Below are 14,410 nucleotides of genomic sequence, written 5' to 3'. Positions count from 1 at the left end.
TTGGCGTTTTCCATTATCGGATTGGAATCTAACGAATGTCCGGACACGATGTGGGGCCAGCAAAGGCGCAAACTGCATTTAAAAGACAGAGCGAGGACGTCGGTTAGACAAAGCAAAATGAACTGTGAAAGGAAGCAACGGTAGCGGCTGGCTTCCTTCACTTGAGATTCTTAGCGTGTAATCATGAGAAATAATTTCGCTTGCCAAAAAAAAAAAGAGAGAAATGATTTCGCTTCGAAAATGTTTGAGCTTATCCATGCGATTTATTTTGCCCTTTTTTTTACGGAAAAATGGGCTGAAAATAGGGGTGATGAATTTAAACCTGTCAATTGGGTTGGGTGGATCGGGTTTCGGTTGGGCCAAGATACTTCGGGTTGATTTCGGATTGAATTGGGTTATCAAATGTTAGACCCTAATCCTAAATGTTCGGGCTAAGGTTGACCCATGGATCAATTTGGGTTATCCTAAACAATAACTGAACTTTAAAAAAATAAAGAAAGTTACATGAAAATTGTCAAAATTAAAGGAATTAACCATGGTTTTTAAAATCAAACTGGACCGGACGGTTGAACTGGAAAAACCGGGAACTGGTCACCTGATTAGTTCCATTTTCCCCCAAAACTACTTTTTTCCTCAAAATCGTTGATTTTGGTTAGCAAACCGTTGAACTGGTCGATTAACTGTTCGAACCGTTCAAACGGTTTTGACCATTTTTTAATTTTTAATTTTTTTAATTTTTGCATTTGAATTAGTAAATAGACCCCTGACCGGTTCGATTTTAAAAACCATGGAATTAACCTTAAAATTTCAAATATAAAATAAAAAAACTTGAACAATTGTTAAGTCTAATTGGGACTATTTATGCATTGTTAGAAGTTTTTATTCTTTAATTTTTTCTATTTAGTCTTTACTCTTTAAATTGTTAAATGTCGGGTTCACGAGTTGGATCAACTTTTTGCCAGGTCTAATGATGATTGATGAGGTGTGCAATTAGACATGTAAAATGGGCCCCATAGCACGGTATGATACATCATTTATTTATTCATTTTATTATAGTATTTTTTAATTTTATTTAATTATTTTATATTTTTTGTATGAATTGATTATTCATATGCAATAAAACTTTAATTAAGATGATTTTTTCCAAATTGTTGTTGCAATCATTGCATTTGTCTTTTTTTTTCAAATTTTTATTATTTTTGAGTTTTTGATTTTTTAGTTAAAACAAAAAGAAATGAAAATGAAATAATATGGGCTGACCAACTGACCCTAAATCTCCTGTCCACGTTTATCGCAGCCACACATCCGTGGCCAAACCTCGTGTTCGGCTCCACCCGCAATCTGTAGGGGTTGTGCTGGCACGACCGCATGACCTACTACAGTGTGGGCAGCACAAAAATGTAGGTCGTGCCAGCCCAGCCCGGCCCACGTTACACTACTAGGTGCAATCAAAGTGAGCTTCAATAAGTTTAGGCTTTTCTTTTTAATTTGAATTTTTTTAATAACAAAAATGTAATTTTCTTTTAAATTTTTGAACTAAATTTGAATTCAAATATAGAAGTAATTTAGTTATATGGAGTAGGGCTGTTCACGGGTCGGGTTGGGTCAGTTTACTGAGATTTTTTCAACCGACCCGACCTGGTCGGGTTACCTGAAATTAAAACTGAAATTGACTCTATGTTAAGTAAAACCGACCTGGTCGGGTTGGGTCGGTTTTGGCTCTAAGTTCAACCATGATAATAAATTGGTAGATTGGAAAAAGAAGAATGAAATTTGATGTAAAAAATGACACATAATTCTATTAGAGAAAGAAGACTGAAATTGGTAGGGGGCGGACCAAGTTAGAATAGAAGTTATAAAGAAAATAGAAATCAAACTGTATTAGAGAAAGAAGACTGAAATTTGTATATTTCAAGAAACCTTCTAATCTAAGTAAAAAATGACACCTAATTCTAATTGTAATTGATTGCCTATTTGGTGTAAAAGACAAAAAAAACTAGGATCCTTTGATTCTTTTCTTTAAACTTTTCCAAAAAAATTCCTTGTCTAGTTGTCTTACAATACTTGCCATTAATGTTATTCCTAACTAGAAGACTAGTAATTAAGTTAGGTTGTAACTAGGATAGAGACAACTTAGTTAAGTAGGAACTAAGTAGGTTGTAACTACTAACTAGGAACTAACTACTAAGTCGGTTCGGTTCGGATCGATTTTGGTTTTCACATATGAAAATCGAAACCGACCGGTGCTAAAAAAAGCCCAACCGACTCAGGTTGGTCGGTTTGGTCGGGTTGGGTCTTCTTATGAACAGCCCTAATATGGAGTCAACTTCAACTCAGCTCGACTCGATTGCATTCCACTAATGGCAGTATTTTTGACTTGGGAAAATCTATGATGTGAAAAAAAAGTATGATACCGGAAGAACATTGGCCAATCAAAACTCTCTCATGCTTTTCAAAAAGAAAAAAGAAAAAAAAAACTATCATGAATTTTGATAAAAATCACCTACTTGTTTACCACTTTTATGATAATGATTGATCGGTTATAAGGTTTTGAAGGTATTATAGTCAAAACTTTTTTACATTTATAAAAAAAAAATCTCCTTAAACAAAATAAAAAATATACACTGATAGAGTGCAATCCGATCAGTCCTATCTGTCAACGATCTTGCCTCTGACTGGAGCAAAAAGTGCCTGAAATGGGGAAGAAAGCGAGTAGTCTCCGGGGAGGAACCCGGTGAGAGTGCTCCGAAGCTCAAGTTAGTATCTTCTCAAAGGCAAGATAAAAAACCAGATGGCGCAAAGTTATCACGTACCTCCATTCTTGGGGGGGAAGAGGGCCTTTTATAACCACTTCGCGCACTCACTTCCAAGCTCCTGTCAGGTCGGGTATCATTACCTCTGCACTTCTGCCAGTTCGGATGTCATCACCTCTACTGGGGCAGACAACCGCCACTGCTCTCTTTGTCGGAGCCGTCTCTGTAACTAGAGGTGGTGGTGGCAGGTGGCCATTGAAGTGCGGCTGTCAAGCGTCAGATCCTAAGTCAGTCAGGCGCGCCGCCTCGGGATACGGACTCCTTTGGTGTCAGGTACGGTTGTTCAGTTCGGCGGCCAGGAGATGAAGTGCCGGAGTGGTGTGCGATGTGAAGTCTTGAGTTCGGATAGAAGTGTGGCCTGAACTGCCATGGGGTGGGCCAGTTCGGGTTGTTGCCCTTTGCGCTCCTTGTAAGGCTCGGGGTCAAAGGGAGAGTTCGGGCTCCTTTTGGGGAGCTCGGACTGTGGGTTCCTCTTCTCGGAGCTCGTGCCTTGAGCGTACTGCCATGCCGAGCTGTCGCTCCTGCCAGGTCACCCTCGGTTGCTTCCACGTGTTGGGTGGCCAAGAGGTCAGGCCAAATCTTCCTCCATCAATTGCCCCCCACTCCTCGTGCTAAGGGTCTTGCCCTAACGTGGGGAGTTCGCGAGGTGACGGGTGGATTTGACCCGTACTTCAAACCGGTTGACTGATGGCATGAAGTGTGCATACGTCAGGAGATTTCCGGATTCCTCGAGCGCCAAAAAGTCAGAAAACGAGCCAATCCATCTTTAAATGTTGGGAGACGTGACGGCGGGCGTTATTTCAAATTCAAAAAGCGCACCACTGCTGCCTTCAGCGTTGGAAGATGTGCGCCGGTGCCACTTCAGTTTCCAAAGACGTGCGGCCAGTCACGTCTTGGTTTTAGGAGGCGTGCGGTCAGCTTGATCGTGAGCCATTAGATTTTCCTCGATCAGAGCCATTGGTTTTCAGTCACTGTGGGTATAAATAGTGGGGGACCCCCAGCCGCTTTCCATCGCTATTCTCCTGCGTTCGCTTCTTGAGCTCGCATCCAAGTTTTAGCTCATGTCAACCTTCCATAGTCTGTTAGTTCTTTTCCGGGTGAGTCATTACTTTCTTCCTGGTTTTCCTTTCCTCCCGATGTCTAGCTCGGACAGCTTAGACAGCTTCTTGAAGGGGTCAGATGCAGGTTCCACGAACCGAGCTACGGCCCCCGACAGCCTTAGTGAGCCCGAGGTGGAGCCCGAGGGAGAGCTCGAGGAAGAGTTTGAACCCGTAGGCTGAGTCGCCTCGGGTAGTTTGGCGTCCTCCTTCCGTCGAGGTCGGACGTTAGACAAGTTCGGGCCCTAAATCATGACGTCTGAGGGGCTTTACTCCCTTATCACCCAGTTCAACCTGCCCGGGGAGTATACTTACTTTATACCCTCGGGCGACTTCCCTTGGGAACACGGTCCGGACGAGATCGTGATATTCCGGGAGCAGCTCCACTCGAACCACTTCGGCGTCACCGTCGGTCAGCTCCACTCGAACTCTATCCGTAACCTAGTTGGGACAATCTCCCTTTGTTGCGAACACATTCTGCCTTTGGACCTAGAGATCTTCTCTTCTATTCTCATGCTTAAGAAGCAAGCGGGTCGCCTTCCCGGGCGTAGGCGGGCGTACTACCTGTCTCCTCGCCCGGAGTTCAAGCTTTTACACGATCTTCCCAACAAGGTCCCGACGTGGAAACGGGACTACTTTGTGGTACGAAGTGCAACAGGGTGGCCGTTCCAAATCGGGTGGGGGTTGGCTGCCCCTGACCCCGGTGTTACGCTAGATAGGGAGACGACGAAGGGCCTCTGGGATTGGGCCCGGCTCGGGCTAAAATGCCACCATTATCTGACGAAGGCCAAGCTCATCCAGGTCGGCCTGAGTTCGGGTAGGTTCCTCGCTCAGAGGCTTGCCTTGGTTTTGCTTTCCATTCTTTCGTTTTCCTGACGCCGAGCTCTTTTTGCAGGTGTGATGGACGCAGAAAAGACTCGCGATGGGAACCTGTTTCATGTCATGAAGAGGAGGAAGCGAGTTACCAAACAGGCTCGTGTCGAACTGCCCCGAGATGCGGAGCCCGAGGTACCGAGCTCCTCGCCAATGGAGCCGCCCAGGGAGCCCGAGGTGGCCCCTCCAGTACAAGAAGCGGCATGGGCCCCTTACGCCGAGGCTGCTTATGTGGGGGATCCTTATGCTGAGGTTGCTTATACCCGGGCTGGGTCTTCAGGCTCGGGAGGCCAAGGCGGGTTCAGGAGCGTGCTGTCGCCGTACCACACTCTTCAAAAAAGTAAGGAGGTCGCGGCATGGGCCGAGCTTCCCTTGAACCACGTAGCTGGGCGTGCTGCTTCTTATGCCATGGTGGCCAGCGACTTCTTGTCGGGCTCCTTGTCATTACCCTTCTTGTTATTACTCTTTTTCAACATTGTCATTATTTTCTTTTTTGGCAGGTGAACTCCTCCATCCATGCTTTAACGATCCAAGCGAAAAAGAGCTCGAGGCGGGCACGAGCTGTCGAAGAGGCTTACCGCGCTGTCGAAGAGGCTTCTCGCGCTGCACAGGCCAAGCTGGCGAGGTCTCAGAGAGACATTGAGGCCTTGGGAGTGGTGGTGAAGCACATGGCGGGCCTAAGGCTGGACTTGCAGCATCAGGTCGAATACCTTCAGGAGGATATTAAGGAGAGGACTGAGATCTTTTCTCAAGGCATCGAGGATGCCAAGAAGAAGGTCGTCGATGACTATATCTCCTCGCCGCGCTTTGACGACCTGATGGTGAACTCGTACAGGAGGGGTTTTAAACTGTCGGTGGATGATCAGGAACACGTACCCCGAGCTCGATATCAGTGCCATAACCACTTCGCGCATTACTCAAGAGATGGGCAACACGGCTGACGGTGAATCGGATTCTGAGGACGAGGCAGGACCCTCGGGTATCGTTGAAGTGCCTTCCGAGGGTGAGGAAGATGTACCTCCGGGCCTGTGAGCTCGCTTCTGTTGTTTCTTTTTTCTTTTTTTTTTTTGAAATGTAGACAGAGTATGCTGTAATGAAATTTCCTCCTTTTGGTTAACTGTTGTTCTGTCACCCTCTCTTTTTTCCGAACTGACTATATTGCCGAACTGACTATATGCCTCTAATGATGAGATGTTGAGGTCCTTATCAGCTCGCTGTTAGCACTTTAAATGTCAGCTTGGTGTTAGCATTTTGCCTTTGCTTGCCCATGCCGAAGAGGTGACTAAGTCTTATGGTGCCGAGGTCCTTGTTAGCTCGGCATTCTAGCCCTTTGGCTCTGGTAGCGACTCCTAGTCCACTTCACTTGGTGATTTATAGGTAGTATCATCTTAAGTTGACGACGTTCCACGCCCGGGGTACTTGTTTGCCCTCTAGGGTTTCAAGCTCGTATGCTCCCCCGAGTGTTCTCTTTACTCGGTAGGGTCCTTCCTAGTTCGGTCCGAGTTTGCCAATGCTGGGCTTGGGTGCCATGATCTTACGGAGGACCAGGTCGCCGACGCGGAAGTTTCGCTTGTTTACTCTGGCATTGTAGTACCGAGCTACTCTTTGCTGGTAAGCTGCGGTTTGGATGTACGCGAGGTCTCTTACCTCATCGAGTAGATCGAGGTTGGTACGTAGCTCGTCTCCGTTTGTCTGATCATCGTATGCTTCTAGTCGCAGTGTGGGTACTTCGATCTCCGCCGGTATTACTGCTTCGGTGTCGTAGGTGAGGTTAAAGGGGGTCTCCCCGTGGCGGTTTTCTCCGTAGTTCGGTGGGCCCATAGAACACTGGGTAGCTCGTCCGCCCACAGCCTTTAGCTCGGTCTAGTCGCGCTTTCATCCCGCAAAGGATAGCTCTGTTCATGACTTCTGCTTGCCCGTTTGCTTGCGGGTGCGTAACCGATGTGAAATTCTGCCGAATCCCCATACCTTGGCACCATTCCTGAAATTTGATGTCCTCGAACTGCTTGCCATTGTCAGAGATCAGTACCCAAGGTAACCCGAAGCGGCACACTATGTTCTTCCAAAAGAAGTTCTGGACGTTTCGAACTGTGATTGTCGCGAGAGGTTCGACTTCTACCCACTTTGTGAAGTAATCCACCACCACTACTAGGAACTTCCTCCCACCTGTTGCTGGCGGGAAAGATCCTAGTAGGTCGATGCCCCATTGTGCAAAGGGCCACGGACTAGTGAGGAACTTGAGGTCAGTGGCAGGCTGAGGGTGGATATTGGCGTGCCTCTGGCACTTGTCGCATTTTCTAACGAGCTCGATGGTCTCTGCCTTCATTGTTGGCCAGTAGTACCCTTGTTGAAGTGTATGGCGTTCATCTATTATGACATATTTGGCTGCCTGGTGCTGCACCCTTCTGGTTGCATTGTGATCTACAGGGAGGGTCCCGTCTAGCAAGAAGCTCGCGAGTGGGTCGATCCAGCTCGGCTCTGCATCAAGGACGGGAGCGACCTCCTCTGCCCCCTCGAGAATGCTAGGCCGAGGTTAGTCCTCTATATACACGGTTCTCATGGTGTTGTCACTGGTGCTGGCTAGCCGGGACAGGGCATCGGCCTCAGTGTTCTCTGACCTCAGGATCTGCCTGATGAAGTGTGACTGGAAGTTGAGCAGAGCGTCATTTACCTTTGCTGAGTAGGTGATCATGGTTGACTCGCGAGCATCATATTCGCCGGTGACCTGGTTGATAACGAGCTAGGAATCGCTGCAGACGACTATGTGCTTCGCTCTTACTTCTTGTGCTAGGGCTAGCCCGGTTATCAATGCTTCGTATTCTGCCTCATTGTTGGATGCCGGGAACTCAAAGCGTAGTGCGTACTCCAGTTTTATGCCACTCGGGCCGCGAAGAACTACACCGGCTCCGCTGCCCTGCTGATTTGAGGAGCCGTCTACGTGAAGGATCCAGGGCTCCTCATCCCAGTTCGCACTTGGCCTAACCAGGAGAGATACCGAACTAGGTGCGAGCTCATGGTGCTCGGACTCAACCTGCCTGGGAGCACCGAGCTCACCTGAACTGGGAGCCTCGTGCTCGACCGGGCTAGGGACCTCGGAGATGAATGTGCATTCTGCAACAAAGTCTGCCAAGGCTTGCGCTTTGATGGTAGTTCGAGGCTTGTATTGGAGGTCGTATTCACTGAGTTCGATGGCCCACTTCGTCAACCGACCGGAGACCTCGGGCTTGAGTAGGACTTGCCTCAGAGGTTTGTTAGTCAAGACGATAACAGTGTGAGCCTAGAAATATGGGCGGAGTTTTCGAGCTGCAATTATCAGTGCGTATGCCAACTTTTCTATCTGCGAGTATCTCGTCTTTGCTCCCTACAAAATTTTACTAACATAATAGATGGGTCATTGGACCCAATCTACTTCTTTTATTAGTACCGAACTGACCACCTCGTCGCTTGCCAAGAGGTACAGTTCTAAGACATCGCCCTGCTCGGGCCTGGTTAAGACCGGCACACTAGCGAGGTATTTCTTGAGCTCGTCGAACGCGAGCTGGCAGTCTAGGGTCCATTCGAACACTTTGCCTTTAATTGCCTTAAAGAAAGGCAGGAAGCGGTCTGCCGACTTGGACATAAAGCGGCCCAGGGTGGCTATGCGGCCATTTAACCTTTGGACCTCCCTCAATTTCCGGGGTGGTCTCATGTCTATGATTGCCTTAATCTTGTTCGGGTTGGCCTCAATGCCGCGCCGGTTAACGATGTGCCCTAGGAACTTGCCTGAGGTGACACCAAAGATACATTTGTTCGGATTTAGTCTCATGTTGAATTGTCCTAGGATTTGAAATACAGAACACAAATCGTGTATTAATTCGTGCGAGAACTGTGTCTTGACGACCATGTCGTCTACATAGCACTCTATCTTTCTGCCAATTAAGGGTTGAAACAGCTTATTCACAAGCCTTTGAAAGGTTGCCCTAGCATTTTTTAATCCGAAGGGCATAACCTTGTAACAGTATAGGCCGAACTCTGTGATGAACGAGGTCTTTTCCTCGTTGGCCGAATCCATTCTGATTTGGTTGTAGCCCGAATAGGCATCTAAGAAGCTCAACAACTCGTGCCCCGAGGTCCCGTCTACCAAGCGGTCGATTCTGGGCAGTGGGAAGCAGTCTTTTGGGCAGGCCCGGTTCAGGTCGGTGTAGTCGACGCACATGCGCCACTTGCCGTTGGCCTTCTTTACCAGAACGGGCTTGGCTACCCAGCTCGGGTAATGGACTTCTCTTACGAAGTCGGTTGCGAGAAGCTTCGCGACCTCCTCGTCGACTGCGAGAAGCTTCGCGACCTCCTCGTCGACTGCGAGAAGCTTCACGATCTCCTCGTTGACTGCTTTCCATCGCTCTGGGGTTAGGTTGCGTTTCTTCTGTCTAACGGGCCTAACTTCAGGATTGGTATTAAGTTTGTGAGTTATAAGGCTGGGGTCAATACCGGGCATATCGGCCGCGGACAACGCAAAAATATCTAAATTTTGAAGTAAGAAACTTACCAGTTTGGATCGTAGAGGTTCCTGGACGGAAGCACCGATCTGTAGCATCCGAGCTGGGTCCGCAGTTGAAGTTGGGATCACGACCATTTCTTCTGTGGGTGCAGCTCGTTCTTCGCCTTGCTCCGTAGGCCGCTCTAGTTCGAGGTCGTCGGCCACCTTGGTTTTTCCCTTCAGGGCGGCAACATAGCACTTGTGGGACTCGAGCTGGTCGCATCGCGCTACTCCCACACCGAAGTCTGTAGGAAACTTCATTGCCAAGTAGTAGGTGGAGACCACTGCCCGTAGAACATGAGTGATTGACCGCCCTATTATGGCATTGTATGGGGAGGGGGTCGCGACCACCAGGAAATCGTGGTTGAGTCTGACCGCACAGGGCCATGTGCCGACTTCCACAGGTACTGTCACTTTCCCGAGGGGCCTGACTTCCTCTCCACTGAAGCCCACCAACGGAGTGTTTGCGGGCTTCAATTCACTTCCCCGTAACTGAAGCTGGTCAAACGTTGACTTGAAGAGAATGTCCGCCGAGCTGCCTGAATCAACAAACTTCAAAGTCGTTGATCCTTAGTTTTATGACAAGCGCATCATCGTGGGGGTAGTGGACCCCTTGCGCATCGTCTTCCGTGAAGAAAATCGGTTCCTTCGTCTTCGGCCTCTTCAGAGGGTTCTGCTCTTCTCGGGTAGCTTCGCGAACTGAGGCCCGGGCCGCTGCCGAAGTACAACCCGCTACTATCGAACCTCCCACTATCACGTGGATGGTTCACCGAACTGGCCTCTCTTCCAAAGGCTGTCTTTGCGACTATTTGGCCGGCCTGCTGCTAGACTCGGGAGCATCCTTACCGTGCTCTCCTTGCCGACCTGTCTTACTATTATTATTATTATTATTATTATTATTATTATTATTATTATGTTGTACAAAATTTCTCAAGTACCCGCGATGGATGAGTTCCTCTATCTCGTCGCGGAGATTATTACAATGTTTGGTACTATGATTGTGGTCTCTATGGAAACTGCAGTACAAGTTTTTGTTCCTCTCGTTTGGGTTTCCTTTTAGGCGAGGTGGCCACTTTACGTATGGGGCGTCTTTAATCGTCATCTGGATCTCAGCCCGCTTCGTGTTCAAGGGCGTGTAGTTTGTCCGACCTGCCATGGGAGCTCGGAACGGCTGGCTCGGTTTCGGCGCTCGAGCTGGATCCTTCCGGCTGTCTCCTTGATTGGGGAGTTCTTCTCTCTTTCTTTTTTCAAACCCGCCCCAATCCTTTGGTTGCTCTCCTCCTCCGTTCGCATGAACTTGTCCGCGAGCTTAAGGAACTCAACAATGGTTGCGGGCTGGTTGGCCACTATGTGCCACTTGAACTCCTTGTGTGTCACCCCCATCTTGGCTGCCATGAGCTGAACTGCGGGGTCCAGGCGTGGGATCTGTAGGCATGCGTTGTTAAACCGCTTGATGTAGCTACGGATGGGCTCTCCTTCCTTCTGGACCATGCTGATGAGGCTTTCCTCGGCTCGGGGGCACCGCTTGCTGGTGACGAAGTGCACGGTGAAGACCTGCAAAAACTGGACCTAGTTCCTTATTGACCCGGGGGCCAGGTTCCTGTACCAGGTGCGAGCCAATCCTCTGAAGGTGGTAGTGAAGGCTACGCACATACAGGACTCGCTGGCCCTAGCCAGGTGCATCTGGGACTGGAAGGCATCGACATGGTCGCTGGGGTCAAAGGACCCATCATACTTGTCAATTGGGAGGAGTTTGAAGTCTCCGGGCATAGGAACTACAAGGAGTTCTAATAATAGGGGGGAAGGGACTGAGAGGATGGGGGCAGCCTTTACCTCGTCCGAGCTCGCTTCTTCTTTACCTCGGAGCTCGGGCAGGACGCGGGTTGCAGTTCGGCGGCTTCGCTGGCGGCGCCTCAGCTGCTTGGAAGGCCCGACGTTGGCACTGCTTGCCTCGGTGTTCCCGAGCTCGATGGGCCTGGACTACTGGAGGTAGTCCGCGGCTAAGGCGCTGAACCGGTTTTCGGTGTGCAGGGGCCCGTCCTGAGAGCGCTGAGGTGATGCTGACTTGATGGATCGGGTTCCTGGTTCGCCGGCACGTGGCGAGGCGGGGGCAGTCGCTCTCTCTCTCTTGCTAGGGGATGAGGCCTGGCTTCTAGAGGGGCTCCGATCCTGGGAAGCCCGAGCTTGGGAAGCCTCCTGGTGGGGGCGCCCGCCTTGAGGGGAGGTCTTGGCTCGCCTAACGGCGGGGTGCCGAGGTGGGAGCTGCAGTTGACTTTGAGGCAGTTGGGGGAACTGCTGCTGGTAGTGGTACTGGGATACATGGTGCAGCATTTGCTGCTGGTAGATTTGATGTTGTTGAAGCTGCTGCATTTGGGCTTGGATGGCCCGCATGCCATGCACCAGGTCATCAAGCTAGTTCTAGCTAGTTGCCGGGGGAACAATGGTTGGTTCAGCAAAGGTGGTTCCAACAGAGGGAGGAAGGGGGACGTTCATGGCGGGAAGATTGACGGGCGTCACTGTTCATGGCGCATTCAGGCTGGGGATCCCATCCACCGAAAGGGGGATGGTGAACTATCCGACGCACACCACGGGGACTTGAAGTTGTTCCTCGATGGCGTTCATCTCCGTGCTACGTCCGGCATTGCTGGAAGAAGTCATGGGTGTTGGGGTTTTTTGGAAAAAAAGGTGCAATGAAAGTTTTAGAGGGAGGCTTTTAGAAGCGTTCCCACAGACGGAACCAATTGATGGAGCGCAATCCGGTCAGTCCTAGCTGTCAACGATCTGGCCTCTGACTAGAGCAAAAAGTGCCTGAAATGGGGATGAAAGCGAGTAGTCTCCGGGGAGGAACCCGGTGAGAGTGCTTCGAAGCTCAAGTTAGTATCTTCTCAAAGGCAAGATAAAAAACCAGATGGCGCAAAGTTATCACGTACCTCCATTCTTGGGGGGAAGAGAGCCTTTTATAACCACTTTGCGCACTCACTCCCAAGCTCCTGTCAGGTCGGGTATCATTACCTCTGCACTTCTGCCAGTTCGGATGTCATCACCTCTATTGGGGCAGACAACCGCCACTCTCTTTGTCGGAGCCGTCTTTGTAACTAGAGGTGGCGGTGGCAGGTGGCCGTTGAAGTGCGGCTGTCAAGCGTCAGATCCTAAGTCAGTCAGGCGTGCCGCCTCATGATACGAACTCCTTTGGTGTCAGGTATGGTTGTTCAGTTTGGCGGCCTGGAGCCGAAGTGCCGAAGTGGTGTGCGAGGTGAAGTCTTGAGTTTGGATAGAAGTGTGGCCCGAACTACCCTGGGGTGGGTTAGTTCGGGTTGTTGCCCTTTGCGCTCCTTGTAAGGCTCGGGGTCAAAAGGAGAGTTTGGGCTCCTTTTGGGGAGCTCGGACCGCGGGTTCCTCTTCTCGGAGCTCGTGCCTTGAGCGTACTGCCGTGCCGAGCTGTCACTTCTGCCAAGTCACCCTCGGTTGCTTGTACGTGTTGGGTGGCCAAGAGGTCAGGCCAAATCTTCCTCCATCATACACCAATATGCAGAATATAATTATGCATTCTGAGTATATTATTACATCATTATATATAATTATGCATTTTGAAATTGTATTTTTTTTTTTTGGGAAGACTAGGAGGGGCTACACAAGTTGGGGGAGTAGCAGGTCCTCACAAATCACTAGAACATATCACTAGAATATATGAAAGCTAAAGATCATGAGTGCTTACATAGGTTAAGAGAAACATAATTGTGATGAACATTAGTCTAAGCTTCATGAGCAAGCTAGTACGTAGCTTGATTTGCCTCGCGAAAAACATGTTTGTACACCAATTCATTCTCGAACAATTCTTTCATCTCCAGAAAGTCATAAATGATGTTTTTGAGGTTTCAAGGAGGTGCAATCGCTTGTTGCAAGCAGGAAATCACGAACTTTAAGTCACTCTCTATAACAATAGTATAATCTTTGAAGTTCAAGGCCAGGTTGTGGGCTTCTCAAGCAGCCCAAACTTTGGCCATGTTATGTTAATAATTGTGACACCAAGATTGTATGCTTTAGTATATCAACAACTTCAGCAAGGTGGTTTCTTGTAATATTGGCAATCAAACACGTGCCACCATTGGTACAAGAAGCATCAAAATTGATTTTAATCTTGTTATTGCTACTTGATGTGCTTCCAAGTCTTATTGGTCTTGTCCACTGGATTGCTAACAGTATCATGGTATTCTACCAAGGAGTTTAGGGTCCTTTCTAAAACAATTGAAGAGGAAAGGAGAAGTTATTGAATATTTTTTATTTATATTTTTCCAAAGGTTCCATAAGATAAAAACGCATTTTCTCCATTATCCTTTCTTCACCATCTATAATATTTTTGCAAATGTTGGACCACCAAGCTCTCAAAGAAGAGTCTTGAGCCTAGGGGTGAGCATTCGGTTTATTTGGTTAAAAGCTGAATCGAATAACTTGACTCCCATTGGGAGATGTTCCCAATATACGGCGGGGATGTGTTGTGGGGCGGAGATGTGAACTCTGTGTCGGGTGGCTGATTCCTAATTGTCTTGGAATCAGAGTTAGAAGATTTGCGGGTAGTAGAAAGAAGCCCATGTCGAATCAGAGTTAGAAACTTGTCTTTGTTCTGGTGGATTCCAGGCCTAGAGAGAGATTGCAGTGGTAGAGGAATCTAGCAGTGGAGAGTGAGAGCTTTTGGATTACCACTCCATGCTTATTGCCTTAAACCTTCAGGCTTAGTTTGGAAAGAGTACAAATGCAAATATGTACAGTGCAAATACATACAAAATAATACAAAATATGTGCTTCTTCCAAACTGAGCCTCAGGGAGTTAGGAAACGCCACTGGTGGCTTCATCAGAGTTGCAGAGAATAACCTCAGGTGGAGGGATCTCAAGGCCGTAAGATTGCTTATTTGGACGGGAGCAACACTAGATTCCTTAGGCTCTAACAGTGGAAGTCTTTCCAATCTTGGAAGAGGGAGAATAGGAGGTTGTTGCCTTAGTTTCAATGGGGAGAAAAGGAAAGAAGATAGTTCAGTCTAAGGTTTTGGCAGAGGATGATCCTCCAGTTCAAAGCAGGGAAGAGACAGAGATGGATGTAGTGGAAGAGGTGCCT

Source organism: Nelumbo nucifera, chromosome 4 (genome assembly GCF_055504915.1).
Source record: "Nelumbo nucifera cultivar China Antique chromosome 4, China Antique-T2T, whole genome shotgun sequence".
Classification (NCBI taxonomy): Eukaryota; Viridiplantae; Streptophyta; class Magnoliopsida; order Proteales; family Nelumbonaceae; genus Nelumbo; species Nelumbo nucifera.
Note: the sequence above shows the minus strand (reverse complement) of the source record.